We start from the raw sequence: 11,115 nt of genomic DNA on the forward strand, positions 1-11,115 counted from the left end.
ATAGTTTAATTTCTTTCTTTTAGCTGACTACTGTTTTTAAATTGAAATGTTATAATTTGAGATGGATTTTAAATGTAAATACTTAGAAAAAAAAACATGTGGAAAAATATTAATTTTAATTTTTTGAATAATAATTTTCAAAGTGGTCAACATGGAGTATCATTCCAAAATGATTACGTTTGGCATCACCCTATTTTACTGTACCCTGCTTGTAAACCTACTACACTGCAGGTGTGAAATGCACAGAAAGCAAACAGTCATACTTGGACAGATTAAAATAGTGTGGGTGTGTGTGTGTGAGTGTGTGTGTGGTCTTGCTTTACCTACAATGTAAGGGAAGTATTTTGAAAAATATCCTACATGCGAGGACTTACAGGTAGATATGGTGACATTCAACTGGTCCCTATATGGTAAAGTTCTGCTCTTTGAGTTGGGGTTAGGTTTAGGACTAAGGTGTAAATTCAGTTTAGGTTAGGATTAGGTACATCTTAGTAATAGTTAGGGTTAGGGTAAGGGTAGGAGTAAGGGTCTGGGATAGGCCATATAAAATGAATGCAAGTCAATGAAATGTCCCCAAATATCATCAAAACAAAGTTGGATGTGTGTGTGTGCGTGTGTGTGTGTGTGTGTGTGTCACTTGTCCATTAAAACATTATGTCCAGTAAATATTATCAGCTTTCACTCAGGCAATACAAGCGTAACCCACAACTCAACCTTGTTAAAAGTACCACGATTCAAATAATAAATTGGAAATGTCTAAACTAAATATTTGCTATCTATTTACTGCCTTACTTAATGTGACAAAAAATACTTTGTTTAAAACCAGAAAAAAATTTTAGCTGCAGTATAACACCAAATATGAGTGGCTCAGGATGGCTCAGGGCATGGATGAAATGTTGATTTCAGAAGAGGGGCGGGGGACTCAAGTACTTTATAATATGGCTAACTTCAATGTGTCTGTCCATCCAATCACAGACCCGATTCAGTGGAGTATCAGATGTTTGTAAAGTGAGCTTCTCAGGAATGACAGCGGCGAGAGCCAATCACACAAGAAAAGACGGTGGGCCAATCAGGAGCGTGTGGGCGGTCTAAAGTGAAAGTGGGCTTCAGCTTGAGCTGCGGATTTCTGCTTGGTCCCTTGTGCTCGATGAAAAGTCTGTGAACTGTAGGTAATATTGTTTTTAGACAGTAAAAGTTGCAGGAGAACAAAACGGTCATATGAAAAAGTGCAGGGGACATGTCCCCCCTGTCCCCCCTAAAAATTACGTCCATGGCTCAGAAGTTTGTTCGGAAGTGTGTAGCATTTGTATCTAAGCTACTGTACTTTTACTTCACTTTCATTTTTTTGCACTCCTCCCACCTCTGGTACCCCAGTAGCAGGGGAGCCTCATTTATCTTAAAAACAAAAACAATACAACCGCACAAAAGTGGCACTCAAACAGTAGACCACTTTGGTTCAGTTTGAAGCTAACATGGGGGGTTGGTGACCTCTGGATAACCTAGAAAATTATCTTTAACATCTCTGAAACAAAAACAGCAGAAACCTGCACTGATGAAGCACTAACCATTCAGTCTATTAGCCAAGTTATTATTTATTTATTTATTTTTTACGTGGCTGAGATGTCAGCTTCACACAACTCAGCTGCACTAATGGTCACTGAATTGTACACATGGAACATTAAATGCACTTGTTTAGTTTTATATAAGCCGGTGGTGAATGAAAACATTCAACCGCTATGCACCTGTGGAGCATAATATATGCTCAAGGTTCACATTTGTTTTTTCCTGATGCCATATAATAAACACTTAAGAATTAATCTATACTGTTTTAACATTAGTAGATACTGCAGAAGTTAAGCATAAAGTGAAAATCCATGATGTCACGAAAAATAATTAATTCGGGTTTTCAAAAAAAGGAAGAGGAACCACAGAGGAAATAGTAGTAATTTGTAACCCAGTTGCCCTTTCTAAATAGTTGGACAGACTGTAGTGTGTGTGAATCTGTCTGTTTCATTAATATCCATAGAAATAATGCCGCTGCTAGGGTTAACCTACATTTAATCAGTGAGAGAAATATTTAGCAAGATATTCATACATTTATATACATTAGCAGCTATCTTTCCTCTGTCTGTTCTTTTGTACCATTAAAAAAAAACTAATTAAACATCTTGACACAAATTCAAATAAAATATTTTATTATATAATGTAAAAACAAAGAAAACAAAGATATAAATACTTTAAGCAGAATGTTGTATGTACAAGTTGCTACCAATTGCAGTATTGTGCTATGAACTGCAGAAAGAAAGACAGTTTCAACCTATCTATGTTAAAAAATAAATGATAATATACTATATAATAAGTAAGAAATACTGAATTTAACTACATTTAAATAAATGTTTCGATGCTATATGAATTTGTTTGGTTTTTATGTCCAAGAGATTGGAGGCAGAGCAATGATGGAGGTACACACCACCCCCTGCTGTGGAATCATAGAATCTACATGTTTTATCTAGTCAAGGCAGGAAAATATTTCTTGGAGTATATGTCAGCATTAGTTAGAATCACCCTGATTTTCAAGTGCAGTGACAGCAAATTGTTCCTTTCCAGCAGTTTTTTACAGTTTTATTAGTTTAAGGGAATCAGACCACAGGTAGTTTATTCGATATTTAAATCCACTTCAGGTTGTTTTAAACAGCACCAATTCACAATAAAGCTATGCCTGGCAAACTTCCACTGTACCTCTGTGAATTCCTCTCTATTAGCTATGGAATGTATTCACTATGTTCCTCAAAGTGGTTGCTTTTATATCTCTGTCGCAATGCAACCAAATTCAGAAAAACATTGGGACTGGAATGATCTACAGAAAGAGCTAAAGTTAGAAACCCTTATCTCCATTATTTACATTAAAACTAATGTAAAGAATATTGTGATGGAGACATGCACTAGTTTTTTTTTTCACATTCTTTTATAGCAAAATGTAACTTGATGTTTATTGTGTATGCATACCTTTGTTGCAATTTAGTTGCTACCTTGGTCAGGTCTCTCTTGTAAAAGAGATTCGGACTGTCAATAGGACATCCTGGTAAAAAAGGTAAAAAAAAAAAAACAAAAGACCCTTAAATCCTTCTTCTCGATCAAGAAAATGTAACAGCTAAAGATAAATTGAATTAGACTTTGAATTTTAAAGCAACCCTTCATAACTGAGCTAGTATGCGGTGACAGCAGAAGATAATCACAGCCTTTCACAGTTATAAACATTCAGCAGAACATTGGACAGTGTGAGCAAACTGGAGGTTTACAGTAAAAAAAACAGCAGATGCAGAAAGAAGCACCAATGGAGAAATCCTTTCTATGTGGAAAAAACTAAAGAGTAAATGAGGGCAGTATCTCTTTTAGAGGTTTCATCGGTCTAAGCAAAACTAGTCCTGAGCTGTTTGTTATAACAATGGGATGAAAAATAAAGTTTGATTGAAGGCAGCATTAGCTCCTTTTCTGGCTTTGGCATGGAGTTTGATGGGCCTATATATTAAGAGACATGACCATCTGTGTCATCTATAGAGAAAAACGATCAAATCAGGGCCTGCAGTAGTTTTACCTTGGCACACTCCTCTACCATGGTGACTATCAAACATGGAAAAACAAAAACAAAAAAAGTACACCTTACGATAAAGCTTAACCGTAAATAATAAGTCGGAAGTAGTATGAAAACGAAAGTGGTACTTAGGTCCTCCAGCAGCCTAAGCCTATAGCAGCATAACTAATGAGACAGTTCAGGAAAACCTGAGCCACTCCAACAGAAAAAAGTTTTAGGCCTAGTCTTAAAATCCGTTGGTATCTGTCTGAAAAACTAAGACTGGAAGCTGGTTCTACAGGACAGGATCACTTAAAAGATTTGCTTCCCATTACATTTGGAGAACCTTTAAGAACAACCAGAAAACCTGCAGTCTAGGAGCGCTGTAGTCCATCCAGAACACAAAGAACAATAAGTGTCAATTCAATTCTGTTTATTCATATTACCCCAATTCAGAAAATAATTTGATCTCAATGGATTTTGAAGAGACATTTCAATCAAATTATACAGATTGATTAGACATTTCTTTATTAAGTAAACAAGCTGACTGACTTTGAAGAATTAGGAAATCACCTTCTAATTAATCACCTAGGGCTTTAAGTGAAGGAGCATTAAAATATATAATCTGTATAAAAGAGACCAAGAAGGAAAACTGAAGAGTAAAGTAATGTTTGGCTAACACTCAGATCTGCTGAAGTTGCATATCAAATCAACTTATGTCTTCCTCTAGCAAAGGCTTGAACTCTTCTTTTGGAACTTACATTTGGAAAAACTTTATCTGCTAACAATATACTGTAAACAGATAAAAAAACAGGGAGAATAAAATTAATATAATTCAAAACACTTTAGATCCTGATATTCTAAGAGCTGAAGCTGCAACTGTTTGGTGGAAAAGCAGGTGTTTTACTTTAACAACTGAAGGCAACACATTTCAGGAAATTCAGCAAATGTTTCCAAAAAACTGTGCAAAAACAACAGCTGAAGTGTCTGCAGTTAATGCATAAGGTAACAATGAGGCTTGAACCTGGGAAAACAGAGCCCCCTTTGTTCTGCATGATGTTTATCTAACTCTGTTGTTTTAAATGAAACGCTCTGCTGGGTTGATGAAGAAAAACAGCAGCACGATCAGATCAACTTCCTCACTCGGTCCGATGAAGATGTTGTATGTGCAGCTCTCTGTGATCCTTCTCTTCAATCTCAGAGGTGAGTCTGATTTTACCAACAAAAATAATTAAAATTTCTTTTTCTTTATTTGGATACCAAAGACTTCAAAATAAAATTGAGCTGTACCATTTTAAGCTGTTTTATGTTTGAAAGTTTTTTGAAAAATAGAACTCCTCATGTAAAATCTGGAAAATGAACAGAAAAGATATTATTTCAGTATTTTTGGTATATCGACCAGTTTTCTCAAAATAAAAATCTGTGATGCTTATTTTTCAGCTTTAACTTCATATTTAGAAACTGCATAAGATTTAAAGACAAAAATTGCACAAGATAAAAACATTTTAGTTGCAGCAATTTTTGAAATTTGATGTCTTTAAAATTCCCTTTTTTTCAAATTAAAAATTCAACTTTTGACTTTTATCTTAAGTGTTTTTTGTTTTTTCATTTATTGTCTTTTTGTTTGATTTTATTTCTTATTGTTTGTTTATACAGTAGCCACAGAAAAATTAGCTTCAGTGGTTTTGTGTTTAAGGTTTACAGCAGCAGGCAGCCACCCTGCCGGAATCCACCATCCTGGTTGGAGTCGGGGAGGACGCCGTACTGCAGTGCCCCCTAGTGGACAGGTACAACGGAACCACAGCCTCCCCTACAGCTGGCCTGGCCACCCTCAGCTGGTACAGGAAGACAGCAGGTCACAGACCCACACTGCTGCTCAGCCTCAGCCCTGTTAACGGCTCCATCGTGAGGTACGGAGATGGCGTCAGTCCGGATAAAGTCTCTACTGCAGCCAATGGGTCATTGTTGCTGCGGGGCTCCGAACAAACCGACTCAGCCGTTTATTACTGCGGCATCAGTAATGGCTCTGAGAATGGCAAGAACTGAAAAGCACACAACCTGAGAGAGAACCAATGAATGATTTCTTCAGTCATGAATCAGCCCCATACCAGGCCCAGAGAATCCTTAAGTTAAGAAGACAAAAAGATAAGATGTCATATAATGAATGGCTTTAAAACATGTTTTTACAGTTCCTGATAATAAAGTTTGTATTTTGTTTTTACTTGCTCCTAGAACATAGCTCTATTTGGGCCAAAATGTCATTCCTTCTTTGTTGCTTAGTCCGGTTTTGATAAAAAGGGCTTTTATTTAAACTAGATGAGAAAGAGAGAATCATGCTGGTAACAGGAGGTGAAACTGATTTATTAAGAAAGGACTGTGGCGTTTTAACCATGTTTACTCTGCTGCAACCTACAAAGAAAGAGGCGAGACATTTTGAATCGGTCTTCTTTTAAATGAGTGAAAATAATTTTTAAGGCTTAATCAGCTGTAGATAAAAGAAAAGGTTGCTTTTTACAGATTTTATTTTAGTAAAGGATTTTTTTTTCTCTGTGTGTCTTTTTTGGCATATTATACACTGACTTTTGTTAGGCAGGCTCTCTGTGTGATCCTGTATTATTGTTTTATGAGTGCTGGAGAAACAAAATGGCTCCCTCTTCTAATACTTTAACCTTTTTTACTGTTGTATACCCTGAAGTACATGGTTGAGGTGACAAAAGTCAATAAATAAACACATATAAACACATATGATTTACCTTGTTTTGAAGGCTCATGAGTGATAGTAAAATATAAATGCATTTAAAATAATTTATTGTGATTTTTTTTTCACAGATCTAAACACAGATTCTATTTCAAATCGGTGCCTTTTTATGGAGTTGATTAATTGATGCTTAGAAAATTAGTCACCTTTAGAGGTAACTATGGAAACAACTGTGTTTGAACTGTTTTGATATAGTTACGTTTTCTAAGTTATCAATATCATCATCTTCATTTAAACCTTCCACTTGTATATTACACTAAATCCTAACCAAAATATTTATTGATTTCCAGCCCAGTTGAAATCAGATTAATCTACTGCTAGTACAGTCTTTTTAAAGGTTAATTTAAAGAAACCTTCAATAAAGAAACCTTCTCTTGATCAAAATAACTATAAATTTAGGAACCATATCTAACCTTGCTTTCCTATCTAAAATTCTTCATGTAATCAATTGTAAGAACACTTACATCTTAAGGACCTTTTTGAAGAGTTTCAGTCTTCAAAAGACTTTCAGACTTTAGAGCTCATCATAGCACCAGATGGGGGATTTACCATTAGAAATACTTGCCTAAAGCCCCAAGTTCCTGGGGGGCCCATAAAACTCTGTTTACGTGTATGGTTAATACAAATATTCCTTATTTGTGCAAATTAATTATGTTTTTGATAAAAATCCTTTCGCTAAATGCCATCAGAATGCTCATAATATCAAGTGTGTCTCAGCCCCCATGAAAAACGTTTTTCTTCCGTTTAAAACAGCAGGAAAAGTCAGTTGAGTACAAAACATAGAGAGGAAAACAAGAAAAGAGTCGAGAAGAGAGGGACAAAACATAGAACAAATAATGTAAGTCTATTCTGTTAAAATTTCTGTAACTGGATAATATATAGGCCCCAAATTTCCTAAAACCGCCCCTGCATAGCATCTAAACAGCACTGGGGAAAGTCACTAATGATATTCTCATGTCTTCACATAGTGAACTTGTGTCTATACTTTTCCTGTTTTACCTCAGTGCTGCATGTGATACAGTCCATCATTATACACTCATAAAACCTTAAACATGCTATAGGAATTAAGGGAGCATTACTATTGTTCATGCTACTGTCCGTTCATGTTAATTATTAAACTTCAATGTCACTTATGTAGTACTGTAGGGTTTAGTGCAAATGGCTAAAACTCCTATATACAGAATATACCCTTCCAATAAGTTAAACTATCAGTTAGGGATTCATTTTCCCTTTTATGCTGATGATACTCAGAGCTATAGGCTACTTGTCAATAAATCCTGATGAATATAAACCCAATGGATAGACTCCTGGTATCTTAAAGGCATAAAGTCCAAGATTAATTGACAGTTTGTGCTTTAAAATATAGATATAACAGAAGTTGTCATCTTTGGAACAAAGACTAAAAAAGAAGCAGCTTAGTCAGTCTTCTCATCTTAGCCTCTGATAATAAAGTAAAAGATTTTTGCTATTGATCAAACCTTGCATTTTAAATCCTACATTAAACAGCTTGTTTGGATTTCCTTCACCTCTGAAATGTTGCAAAATTGGAAAATCCTGTGCAGGAGGGTCACTGACACGCTGGTCCACATAATTATTCCCTAAAGGCTGGACCATAATGTATGGACTAAAACTGGGAGAGACCGTGTCTTCTTTTAGGACTAGGCTCAAAGTTTTCCTTTTTATAAACTTTATGTTTAGAGTAGCTATCCATATATTATCCTGGGCTCTGTTTGTACTGTAGTTATGCTGCTTTAGGCTCTCCACATATACTGTAACTGGCATGTCAATACCTGCTAATATTTCCAGTGATGGATCCTACCGCATCCTCGGTGTTAGAAACTGAATAAAATCTCTTTCAGACCTTAAGTTAACAGATAATATTAGTGTCAGATTAATTTGTTCCAAATCTGCGCTGTGATCCCAGCCACAGTAAAACAGAATGGCTGGCATGAAAATGTTGCAACAGCCCAACTAAAGTTCACACTTCCTCATGGCTATAATTTATCTTTGGTTCATTCAAATAAAAGAAAAAGATGGAAATATTAAACTGTTTAAACTGTTTGGATAATTTAGTTGTTGTTTTTTTGTTCTTTATCTGCTGTGCTTGTGCTTATCAGTCTCTTTCACAATTAGAAAAAAAATCAGATTAAACACAAAAGGCTAAAACAAAAGGACTATGGCAGCTAGAAAAGTATTTTATTCACATAAGGAATATTTCAAGAAACTTAATTCTATTCATTTTATTTTTTCAAAACCAGTGGAATCAACATCAGTGAGAAAATTTCCTGTTTTTCTGCTTTTCACCAACTGACAGAACCAACAGTCGATTTGATCCCAGGACAGTTTGCCTCCTCTGGAGACTGATGGCGTTCTGCTCCAGTGGTTTCTGACGGTTCTTTTTCCCAGAACTACTAAAGGTTTCCTGATTTCACTGATAAGGAGCAACAACACGCAGTGGATCTGCTGCAAACTACCCTCAACCAACATCTGAGGTAAAACAATCATATTTGTGATTATAATAATAATTTGTAGCATGTATTGGACATCACTAGGGATATATTAACTAGGATTATAAATTTTTTTTGGGAGAAACTGTGAATTTAAATGGTTTTTATAAAAAAGATTTTTCAATTCTATAAACATATTAAAAGAACAAATATTAATTTCATGTGTTTGGTTTAGCAATGGACTATTTTTGTCTATTATTTTTGTTAACCTTTACTTAAAATGTTTTGTTGGTAGACCTAAATCAAAATTATTTCCTGCTAAATAATTCTAAATTAAGGGTTACGTTTTAAAGTTGAAATTAAATTTTTAATGAAGTAAAATTGATTTCAAAGAAAAAGGATGAATCTTTTGAAGGGAAAAAAATAAGTTGTTTTATTTTTACAAATATGCATATTTTTCTTTGATAAGTTGTTAAACATAAACATGACTGATAACATATATTTTAAACATAAATTAGTTGTTTTCTTTAAATTAATGTTTTAAAAGAAACCCTTAATTTTTTTGATATCATTTTTTAAAGATGGATCGCTATTTATATTTTATTTGATTGATTCCAGGTGTAATAACCTAAATGGAGGCTTATAGACCCCAATTTAAAATTTAACTCCAGAGCAAGTTATTAATTATCATGCTTCCACTGCATCTACAGTAAAACAAACTTCTTCTTCAGTGGTTCTATCTTTTAGACACAGCTGTACTAAAAACCTTTCAGCACTCATAGAGAGTTGTCCAGTTTTAATGTAATTTTCACCACATCCAGACATGAGATTCAGAGAAAAAGATATTAGTTGCGAGGATCACTTGTCTGGAGTGGAGCAGGTAGTTATCTGGCAGTTAAGGAGCGACTGTCAGTCAGATAAAACAGTGAGTGAAGGTTAAACACAGCTTTGGTAGCGTTTGATAAATATTACAGTTGAATCACAGTATTATGTTGTTGCAAACAGATGCCATGTGTCTCGTTGCATCGTTTTGTTGAAGGGTCCACTTCACAAGGATAACTGCATTATGCAACCACCCACTCTCATGCAGGAACATAATGTGAGCATTTTTAGTGCTGTTTATTCCATGTAGGAGGGAGTCATTGACTCTGCTGTGCTCCAGTCTTCTTTTTAATTTACTGTTAAAAAACATCTGAAGAACATAATGCTGTCTCTCTTCTCATGAGCTCATTACTGATACCCTCTGGTGTTCTTTACAGAAGCACCAGCTGATTAATGTGCCCAACACAGGCCTGAAAATGGACCATTAGATCATAATGGTCCATTTCTAGATCATTAACCCTCGCTTTGTGTGTTTGTAACGTTCTAAAATAATATTTGAAGGACTCTATCTAATGTTCAGAATTATCTTTACTTGTCTGATAGAAGGAAACAAGGAGGATTGTTCTTCAGGATGGACTCTCTCAAGATCTTCATCATGCTTCTTGGGTGAGATTCTGCAGAGTGAAGTGCTGCTGTCAAACACCTCATTTATACATCCTGGTTAAATGCATCCCTCTGTATTCTGGTACTGAAGGTGTTGGACTGTTGAATCTTTACCAACAAGACAGTCAGTCCAATTCTCCATGGTGTTCAGTGATGGAACGTATCTCCTAGTGAACGTCAGGAGAGAAACAAAAGGTTTCCTTCCTCTGAGAAACACAACAGCAGGTATACAACAGAGATTTTTTTTCTCTGAGACAATAATCAGCTTTTCAATATCATTCTTCAGGAGTTAGACCAAGTAACTCTATTTAAGTAGTTTTTTCAATATCTGCTTTAGTTTTTATTTTATTCATTTCATTTGAACACAAATAACGGTACTTTCTACTCTTTACTTCCACAAAACTGGCTCGTTATGTGTTTAGATATTCATAATGACATGATGTAATAGCTGCTTCTTCCTTTGTTAGATTTTAGATTTACACGTTAATTATGATTCCGGTGCTAGTTGCACATTTAATGCTGTGAATGCCAGTGCCATGAAAATATTCTGCAATTTATGAAGGAGTTCTGTTTACTTTCATCTATATTATCATGTCTGTAGAACAAAACTAGTCAGGGTCAGTGCTGTTATTTTCTTTCTATCAACACAGTGAGAGAAAGGTGAAAATAAACTAATTGCTTAACTGCTTTTAAAAAGGATTTTGTATCATTTCACTTTCATACACAAGCACAATGTAAAACCTGTAGTCTTTTCAGTTAAACATAGGTAAAGAAGCCCAGTAAGTACTTAAACTTTAACCATAGTCTTCTTTTGCACATCTAATTTTACTCAAATATAGAATGTGAGTTTTCCT

Source organism: Cyprinodon variegatus, unplaced genomic scaffold (assembly GCF_000732505.1).
Source record: "Cyprinodon variegatus isolate N-32 unplaced genomic scaffold, C_variegatus-1.0 Scaffold1577, whole genome shotgun sequence".
NCBI lineage: Eukaryota > Metazoa > Chordata > Actinopteri > Cyprinodontiformes > Cyprinodontidae > Cyprinodon > Cyprinodon variegatus.